Below are 10,821 nucleotides of genomic sequence, written 5' to 3'. Positions count from 1 at the left end.
CCTGGAACCAGACAAAATTGGTAATAGTCTAAAACAACGTCATTATAAATGATTAAAACAGTTCTGCACATCAGTCGTGGGCTTTAATAGAAATGCTAAATTTAACGAATTGATAGTCATAAAAAAAAAAAAATACCGGCTCTAGGAATGACATTAAATCAACATACAAATTCCACTTGAAAGTCGTAAAGTGTTTTTACAGTTTTTAAAGCACTCGTGTAAACAGACTATCATTTGTTCCTGAGAGCAATCTTGTGTAGTAATAATTGTATTTTACTGTTAGGGGAACAGTCTCAAAGAAGTTAAATAATTGCCCAATTTATTCTTTAATTCAATAAACTTTAATGTATGCCAACTATATTGCTAGGTGTGGAATAAGTACTTTATATCTGTTCTTATTTAATTAGAATTTAAACCAATGTAATCCCACATAAATACTATTTTCCTCCTATTAGAAGATAAAATGTGGCCGGGTGTGATGGCTCACTCCTGTAATTACAGCACTTTGGGAGGCAGAAGCACGCAGATCACTTGAGGTCAGGAGTTTGAGACCAGCCTGGCCCACATGGTGAAACCCGGTTTCTACTAAAAATACAAAAAGTAGCCGGGTGTGGTGGTGCCTGCCTGTAATCCCAGCTACTCCGGAGCTGAGAAACAAATCATCTGAACCGGAGAGGCGGAGGTTGCAGTGAACTGGGATTGCACCACTGCACTCCATCCTGGGTGACATAGCAGACTCCATCTCAAATAAATAAATAAATAAATAAATAAATTAATTAAACAATCTCAAAAGACAACCTTCCAAGTAATAAGTCCAATTAATAATTAAGCTTCTGTCCAGGCGCAGTGCCTCATACCTGTATCCCAGCACTTTGGGAGTCAGAGGCGGGCAGATCACGAGGTCAAGAGATAAGACCATCCTGGCCAACATGGTGAAACCCCGTCTCTACTAAAAATACAAAAGTTAGCCGAACGTGGTGGCTTGCGCCTGTAGTCCCAGCTACTGGGCAGACTGAGTCAGGAGAATTGCTTGAACCCAGGAGACGGAGGTTGCAGTGCCCCAAGATCGTGCTACTGCACTCCATCCTGGGCAACAAAATGAGACTCCCGTGTCAAAAAAAAAAGTTGGGCTTCCAGGGCAGCTTGACAGGCAGTGATGCCCTGGATGGGAAGTACAAACATCCTCATCACTAGAAAGGGGTATTAGTGCTTTGTAGGTTAACACATAGTTTGGGAAGAGAGCCAGTCATCAGGACGTCTATGCAGTTGTGGCTCTTGCATTTAGTAGATGTCATTTTCATATTCTATGGAGGTACAGTTGATTATGTGCAAGGGAAAGTAGAAGCAAAGTCCATCCCTGAGGAAAGGGTCCTGCTATTTAATAGAATAGGAGAGTCAGAGCCCAGAAGGAAACAGGAGTGGAATCTGGAACTGGAACCAGTAACTTGTTTCCTTGATCCATCAATCACCTCTTTGTATTTCCAGTCAGCTTCTTTCTGTCAGATCAGAAACTGGTCAATTCAGATCATAAAGGAAACAAACCACTCTTGTCTTAATGACTTATTTCTCTCATTCACTTTCTTTTCATAGCCAAGCTTTTTATTTCTATTTTCTCTCTCCTTAGTTCCTCAACACTTCTGTATGGCTTCCAGCTCACTCAAATTGCCCTGTCAACAGTTGCCAATGATCTCTGTTGTATTTGATGAATCCAATGGACTTTCCTCAGGTCCATGTTACTGGACATCTGCAGAGTCTGACACTGCTTTCCTCCCTCTCTTTTGTCACACACTGTCTTGGTATCTGGGCTACACTCTCCTGGTTCTGCCTAACTCTTAGACTCCTCCTCATCTCCGGCAGTAACCCTTCCCTGACCACCAGGAAGGATTGGGCACCCCTCCTTTGTTTTGTCCCCTGTCCCCCGACCCCACCACTACATTTACCACATTACATAAAAATAGTCTGTTTATGAGCCATCTCCCAAAATAAGTTGTAAGTTCCAAAAGAGGGCTTATGTCATGTTTATCTGCATCCCTACCACCTACCCAGAATCCTGGCACACTGAAAGCGTATTTTTTCTTTTTAAACCTAACTTCAAGGAGGAGGCCAGCCAGGGCTTGTAGACTGACCATGTAGGGTGAGGGTTAGATGGGAGGTCTCAACCTGATGGTCAGATGGGCACCTAGGGCTGTGTTCACCTCCAGACTGCTTGGCCTGCTACAGCATGTTGCCTCTAAACTCCACCAGCTGTTTGAGAGTGTGTTACATGCTGGTTGGACTCTCATTTCTAGTGCTGGAAGTAGTGGACTTTTAGTACCCGAAGTCAGACAAGCAGGGACGAGCAAGAGCTCTTAGACAACAGGAGTTTCTGGACCTCCAAAGCTAAGGACACTGTACAGTGGTAATCCCACTAATGTTCTGAGACACCCTTTTTGACGTTAGCAGTCTGATTGGTTGTGATAGAAGTAAAGGCTATGAATAAAAGGCAGAAGATGAAATATTTGTTGATTCCTTTTGCCATTTTGATTCACTACTCATTTTTCTCTCCCATCATTTCTTGTTTTTTTTTTTTTTTTTTTGTCTTAAAAAATGTGCTGTCTATGTTTATCTGGCTTGCCTGTGTTTATCTAATTTTAGATTGCAAGCTGTGGGACAGAATAATGTCTTTATCTGTGCAGCATCTCATTGTGGGTGCCTAAGAATATCTAATGACATTAAAGCCATTCAATTAACCTGTTCTTATTTAATGAGTAAACTCTAAAGTTCTCCAGAGAACGTGTTCACTTGTACTTCACTAGAGATTTATAAGTAATCTTGGGGCTATATCCAGGATATATTCAGAATATATCCCGGATAATTCATAGTATCTTGTGTAATGTAAGATAAAGTTGTCTGGCCTTGTAAAATCTTTAGGTAATATAGAGAGATATATTTGAAATGAGTAATAATACAGCGGACCCCTCTCAGTTGAAGGGGTTTACTTGCTGTAGATCCTTGAAATAGAAAAAATGTTATATGATGTTTATGATAAAATCAAAATTCTGTAATGTTTCGGAAGATTAGCTACCCACTTAATTGATTTGCTGGGTTGGTGAGGAACATAACACCTACTCAGATTTGCAAATTGTCATGCCCATGATCAGAGTAATTCCTATTATGAGACTCACTTAGCGTTTATGTTTTCTTCCATATGCGTTGCATATTTTTCTCATACCAACCAAGAATGAAGAAAGGAATTTATAACAGTTTGAAATGGGGTCCTGTTTCTAGATCGTGTGTCAGATGTTGTTGCCTGACATTAGTTCTGAGAAAATGGCAAGCAATCAGACTGCTAACGTCAAAGAGGGGGGTCTCAGAACAGTAGTGGGATCACACTGCACAGCTTCCTCAGCTTTGGAGGTCCACTAACTCCTGCTGTCCAGAAGTCCTTGCTTGAGCCTGCTTGCCTGACTTGGTACTAAAAGTCCACTGTTTCCAAGCTCAGCACTAGAAATGAAAGTCCAGCCAGCATGTCAGGAAACACCCCCTGAAACAGCTCCTGGAGTTTAGCAGTAACATGCTGCTGTAGGGTCAAGGGTCATAGGTCAAGAGTCATAAACAGACTCATAAACACAGAAACAATATTAGGAAAAAAATGTAGTTAACGATTTTGTTGGAGAAGAGAATAAGAAACTCAGAGAAATCTCAAAATACTAAGGTTTCTGACAAGGTGCTTTTCTAATGGCATAGCCATCTCTGCTAAACCAATGTAGTTGTTGCAATGATTGTTTAATATAATAGAGATACTACTTCCTACCTAATAGGATTCTTTGTAAGACTTGAGTAAAATATTATATGTAAACTTCTTTTTTTTTTTTGAGACAGAATCTCGCTCTGTCCCCCAGGCTGGAGTGCAGTGACACAATCTCAGCTCTCTGCAACCTCCGCCTCCCGGGTTCAAGTCATTCTCCTGCTTCAGCCTCCCAAGTAGCTGGGATTACAGGCACGCACCACCAAGCCCGGCTCATTTTTGTATTTTTAGTAGAGACAGTGTTTCTCCATGTCAGTCAGGCTGGTCTTGAACTCCTGACCTCAGGTGATCCACCAGCCTCAGCCTCCAAAAGTGCTGGGATTACAGGCGTGAGCCACTGTGCTCAGCCTATAGGCATAATGTACAGTGCTACCACTTATCGAGTGCCTCTTATCTCTATTACCTCACATCAGTTGATTTGGTAGATACCAATTTCAAATGTATGGCAGAAGTATTAATCAGAGACATACACAGGATGGTGGGGAGGGACAAAAAAAAAATAAAAGAGACAGACACATGCAGGCACATGAAAGAAATACAACTGTTACTGTCCTAAACCAATTTAGAGAACAGAAAAATGCAATGACCCCATGGAGACAATACTGAATATTAGATGCATAACGAAAAAACTAAGTTAAAGAGGGGTCAAAGTGAGAATATTTTTCAGATGGATCATATGCTAGGACCACTATTCTTAAGGCACAAATACTTTAAGAATGTAGGTTAAAGGCTGGGCGCAGTGACTCACACCTGTAATCCCAGTACTTTGGGAAACCAAGGCAGGCAGATCATGAGGTCAGGAGATCGAAACCATCCTGGCCAACATGATGAAACCCCATCTCTACTAAAAATACAAAAATTAGCCAGGTGTGGTGGCACATGCCTATATATAGTCCCAGCTACTCCGGAGACTGAGGCAAGAGAATCACTTGAACCTGGGAGGAGAAGCTGCAGTGAGCTGAGATTGTGACACTGCACTACAGCCTGGGCAACAGAGTAAGACTCTGTCTCAAGAAAAGGAAAAAAAGAACAAGGTTAAGATATAAAGTATTTGGGGCTGGGCACAGTCACTCATGCCGGTAATCCTAGCACTTTTAGAGGCTGAGGCAGGCAGATCACTTGAGGTCAGGAATTCGAGACCAACCTGGCCAGCATAGTGAAACCTCGCCTTTACTAAAAATACAATATATAGCTGGGCATGGTGGTGCACACCTGTAATCCCAGCTACTTGAGAGAGAAGAATTGCTTGAACCTGGAAGGTGGAGGTTGCAGTGAACCAAGATCACGCCACTGTGCTCCAGCCTAGGTAACAAAACTGGGTTCCATGTAAAAAACAAAACAAAACAAAACAAAACCAGATAAAGGATTTGGCCAGGCATGGTGGCTGGCTCACACCTGTAAATCCAGCACTTTGGGAGGCTGAGGTGGCACAATTGCTTAAGGCCAGGGGTCCAAGACTAGCCTGGGTAGCATAGGGAAATCTCATCCCTACAAAGTTAATGAAATAGCCAGGTGTGGTGGTGTGCATTTGTGGCCCCCCACTACTGGGAGGCTGAGACAAGAGGATTGCTTGACCCAGGGAGGTTGAGGCTGTGGTGAATTATGATTGCACCACTACTTCAGCCTGGGTGACAGCGTGAGACCCTGTCTCTAAATACAGCAAAACGATATAAAGAATGACAAAAATAGCCGGGCGCTGTGGCTCACGCCTGTAATCCCAGCTCTTAGGGAGGCAGAGGCGGGAGGATAACTTGAGCCCAGGAGTTCGAGACCTGCCTGGGCAATATAGCGAGACCCCGTTCTCCACAAAAAGGAAAAAAACAAAAAGACAAAAAGAAAAAAAAAAAAAAGAATGACAAAAATACTTTTCAGGTAAACAGAAGAAATTTTAATTTTATTAAGAGCTAATATTAATAAAGCATGGATATTTATGGAACTTGGATAATTTTCTTTTTTTTTTTTTTTTCCTTGAGCTGGAGTGTCGAACTTGTTGTCCAGTCTGGAGTGCAATGGTGCCATCTCAGCTAACTGCAACCTCCCCTCCCCGGGTTCAAGCGATTCTCCTGCCTCAGCCTCCTGAGTAACTGGGATTACCAGCACTGCCACCACGCCCAGCTAATTTTTTTTGTATTTTTAGTAGAGACAGGGTTTCACCTTATTGGCCAGGCTGGTCTCAAACTCCGGACCTCAGGTGACCTGCCCGCTTCAGCCTCCCAAAGTGCTGGGATTACAGGCGTGAGCCACTGCACCCGGCAGAAGCTGGATAATTTTATTGTCTCCTCACAGAACCCTGTCAGGCAGGAAACTACAGTATTGCCAATGAGGAAACTGAGGCTTAAGTAGTAGAACAACTCTGCTTCAAACACAGGCAGTGCAAATTTCAAAGGATGCCTTTGATGTGGAAATGAAGGAGGCAGACCAGTACTCGGACTAAGGGGAGGAAAGGACATTGTAAGGTGGAAGAAATAACATCAGGAATGTGGTGGAGGTGGGAATAAGCAGCATGTGTGGAAGGGATGATGATCCCTTGGCTGAAACAGAGTGAATAAGAGGGTGTGAAGGCAGGAGGGAGGGCGGCAAGTACAATAAACAATAGATTAGGGCTTGAATGAAGAGGGAACACAGGATCTAAACTTTTGGCTGTCAGGTTTTTTCCAAAAGGTAATTCTAGTGGCAGTGTAAAAGTACTGGATTTGAAAGATGAGAGCCAAAGGAAGACCAATTGAGGTATTCTTGGAATGGCCTCACTTTGATCTTCCTGGAAGTCAAAGAAACAAGTTCTTAACTGTCTGATGAAAAGCAGCACAACAGTTTTATTCAGGAAGACTATTTTTTTCCTATAGTAAATATTTAAAAGAATTTATTGTGTAGCTCTTTAAAGACATTGAATTATATAAGTCAATTATTTATTCACTACAAATCAAATACTTTTCAGGCCTACAGCATGTGTTGTTATAAATGTTGTTATAGAACATTAAAACCACTGAAGTGTCTTCCCTTATGGAGCTTACTTTCTAGATAAATTGGCTAGAGCAGTTTTCTTAAATAGCGATTTTTATTTTTATTTATTTTTATAATCTATTTTTTTCTGCAACAAAAGCCACATTCAAGTCATTGTTTTTAATCCAAGAACAGTTTTTTTGTTAACTCTTTTCTTTTTTTCTCTTCTTTTCTTTTCTTTCTTTATTTTCTTTCATTTGTTTTGAGACAGGGTCTCGCTCTGTTGCCCAGGCTGGAAATGCGGTGGTATGATCATGGATCACTGCAGCCTCCACCTCCCAGATTCAGATGGTCCTCCCACCTCAACCTTCTGAATAGCTGAGATTACAGGCGACTGCCACCACACCCAGCTAATTTTTTATGTTTTGTAGAGACAGGGTTTTGTCGTGTTGCTCAGACTGGTCTCAAACTCAAGCAATCCACCTTCCTCAACCTTCCAAACTGTTGGGATTACTGGCATGAGCCACTACACCCAGCCTCTTTTGTCAACTCTTAATAATGGCATGTTGCCAGCCTGGCTAACATGGTGAAAACCTGTCCCTACTAAAAAATATAAAAATTAGCCAGGCATGGTGATTTTTGCCTGTAGTCCCACCTACTTGGGAGGCTGAGGCACGAGAAATGCTTAAACCTGGGAGGCAGAGATTGCAGTGAGCGGAGATCACGCCATTGCATTTCAGCCTGCACAACAGAGCTAGACTCTATCTCAGAAGAAAAATAAATAATGGCAAACTGTAATGAACTAATGGCATTCCTGTTGAGAACTAAATTTACCATAAGCTTGCGAAATCTACAGAAACCGATGGTGGTGTAGCCTTTAGGCAATGTGTCTCAAATGTCAGTGATTTTATCTGGGCTTTTTAAAAGAGCTGGGACTGGGCACTGTTGGTCACACATGTAATCCCAGCACTTTGGGAGGCCAAGGTGGATGGATTGCTTGCGCCCAGAAGTTTCAGACTGGCCTGGGCAACATGGTGAAACTCTGTCTCTACAAAAAAAAATACAAAAATTAGCTGGGCATGGTGCCAGATGCCTGTAATCCTAGCTACTTTGGAGGCTGAGGCAGGAGAATCACTTGAACCTAGAAGGTGGAGGTTGCAGTGAGCTGAGATCACGCCATTGAACTCCAGCCTGAGCAACAAGAGTGAAACTCTACCTCAATATAATAATAATAGAAATAAATAAATAATAAATAAATAAATGATAATAGCCACCATTTAAGGAGCCCTTTTGCCCAAAACAACAGTTCATGGGAGTCAAGCAAGGCCCAAATAAGGTCAGCACACAGCGAGACCCCAGGTCTAGGCTCACTAGCAGTGTGCTGTGTGGTAGCACTGCCTTCTCTGGGTTAGGCCGTGACAGAGGTGCCAGGCAACTCTTGTGAGTCATAAATGACCTACCTGTCAGATAAAATGACAAAATCAGCTCCAGCCTTGTATTACTTACTAATTATGGGACAGCTCCTGTAACTATGTTTCATTGGTTTGTTTTCTCTTCTAGGAAACCAACCGGGTATGAACAACTTCCTTCTAGTAATCTTTCTTTTGGCTACTTCACAGACTGAGCAAGAAAACATATTTATGCTGAACGGTGGTAATGGCCTATGTCTTCACAAGTGTGTGTTGAATGATTGTTGTGACAGAAGGATGTGTGTAGGTACCTGTCCAGTGTGTCTCTGTCTTGGAAATCTGTAGTTGTATAGTCTGGATGATAAACCTACTGTGAATCAGAATTACCTCAAGTTACCTATGTTACACCATTTCCTTGTCATGAATAATTTTGGAACATTGTTCATTTCCTTCCATATAAAAATCTATTTTTGAAAGATAATGTGAAGATAACCTATCTGCCATTTAACTATTGATAAGATGATTTGCATTTTAAAAAATCCTAGTCTCTCATGAAGAAAATGAGAAGCTGAAAGCCATTCCCATCTAAGAACTCAGAGGTGTCCATTGTTTGCCTGCCAATGCTCTCACGTGAACTAAGAGGATGGACCCGCACATTCGTTAAGTATTCAGTAAGCAAACAACTGAAAACTTATTGTGAGGGGCAAAGGAATTGGTTTGGTCATCCTTAGTGAGACACATTTTAAGAGAAAAGCAAAGAATTTGAATGTAATTCAGTAGTTTTACTGTTGGTATTAATAATTGCATTACTGTTTCATACTTTTTTCTATTGCCAAATAAAAGAAATAAGGGATTATGCTAACTTTGTTAAGGATTTAACATTTTTATTTAGAGTGATAATTCAGTGTTCCATTGAATTACAAAGAAAGAGAAATACAATTATAACTTGGAAGAAGAATAAAAAATTGGAGTGGACATGCAGTAATGTAAGAACCAAGTTGAAAATATGAATACAAACTAATAACACTTAATTAAATATGTCTTTTTAACTTTGTTCAATGAAAGTGCCAAGCAGTAATATTATGCCACCAACATGAGCCTGATCATATTGCACTCCTGCTGTCTAAATTTTGGGGTCTAAAACCATTTTTCAGACCTGGCACGGTGGCTCATACCTGTAATCTCGGCACTTTGGGAGACCAAGGTGGGCAGATCATGAGGTCAGGAGTTTGAGACCAGTCTGACCACCATGGTGAAACCTCATCTCTAATAAAAATACAAAAATTAGCCAGGCAAGGTGGCACGTGCCTGTAATCCCAGCTGCTCAGGAAGCTGAGACAGGAGAATCACTTGAACCCGGGAGGCAGAGGTTACAGTGAGCTGAGATCATGCCACTGCATTCTAGCCTGGGTGACAAAGTGAGACTCCGTCTCAAAAAAAAAAACAAAAAAAGATAAAATAAAATAAATTAAAAATAAAGCAATTTTTTACTTAAAGGAACCAACATACCTCAGAAAAAATGGCTGATTCCATGTCTGGATCTAGGGAGGCACAGGTGAGTCTTGGAACATTTTGTTTGGGCCAGTAAGCAAGGATACTTTCTAAAAATAATGGTGTTGGGGCTAGGCATGGTGGCTCATGCCTGTAATCCCAGCCTTTTACAGCACGCCTGTTTTCCCAGTCCCAGGCTGAGACGGGAGGATCATTTCAGGTCAGGAGTTTGAGACCAGCCTGGCCAACATGGCAAAACACTGTCTCTACTAAAAATACGAAAATTAGCCAGGTGTGGTGGTGTGTGCCTGTAGAAGCTGAAAGCCACTGAGAAGCTGAAAACCATTCCCATCTAAGAACTCAGAGGTGTCCATTGTTTGCGTGCCCATGCTCTCATGTGAGCGAAGAGGATGAAACCACACATTCGTTAAGTATTCAGTAGGCAAACAAAATGAAGACTTATTGTAAGGGGCAAAATAATTGGTTTGGGAGGCTGAGGCAGTGGGATCACTTGAACCCAAGAGGTGGAGATTGCAGTAAGCCAAAATCGCACCACTGCACTCCAGCCTGGGTGACAGAACGAGACTCTGTCTCAGAAAAACAAACTGAAAAATAAAAATAACAGTGTTGGAAATAATGGAAGAATGCAGAAGCAAGTTTAATGGATCACCCATTGACTAAATTCTGTTCAACTGTGTATTGAAAGGAAAATGATGACTAGAGTTGTTTGAAATGCCTTAAGTAGTGAAGCGATGAATCCATAATGAAAGCAAAAATGAGAAAAGTCAATGGATTGTACTAAAGAACTTGAATATAATCAATCTCATTATTTAACCTGTTATCATGTTAGTACTACTCACTCATTTATTGAATCAATGCAGAATGCCAAATTCAGTAAATGGCAAGTATGTTAGTTTTAAGTTTACATTGAGAAAAACAGTTCTTTAAGTCTTAGGCCATAACTACCTGTTTCTACTAGTGAAAACTGCTTTTTTGTAGGACAAAATTATTTGTGTATGTAAGCACCTTCCCAACGTACCCTGCCTGCCTTAGAAATTGAATACTGAGAGGTTAGATTGCACCTTGAAATGTCATTTTAGTGAATCATCTCAGGAAAAGTATTGGAATATATTCGAATTTGTTTCAGTCAACTAAATTTTGTTTTGTTTATTTATTTGTTTAGAGATGAGTCTA

This window comes from Saimiri boliviensis, chromosome 15 (assembly GCF_048565385.1).
Source record: "Saimiri boliviensis isolate mSaiBol1 chromosome 15, mSaiBol1.pri, whole genome shotgun sequence".
Classification (NCBI taxonomy): Eukaryota; Metazoa; Chordata; class Mammalia; order Primates; family Cebidae; genus Saimiri; species Saimiri boliviensis.
The sequence above is the reverse complement of the archived record's forward strand: the minus strand, read 5'-3'. Positions refer to the sequence as shown.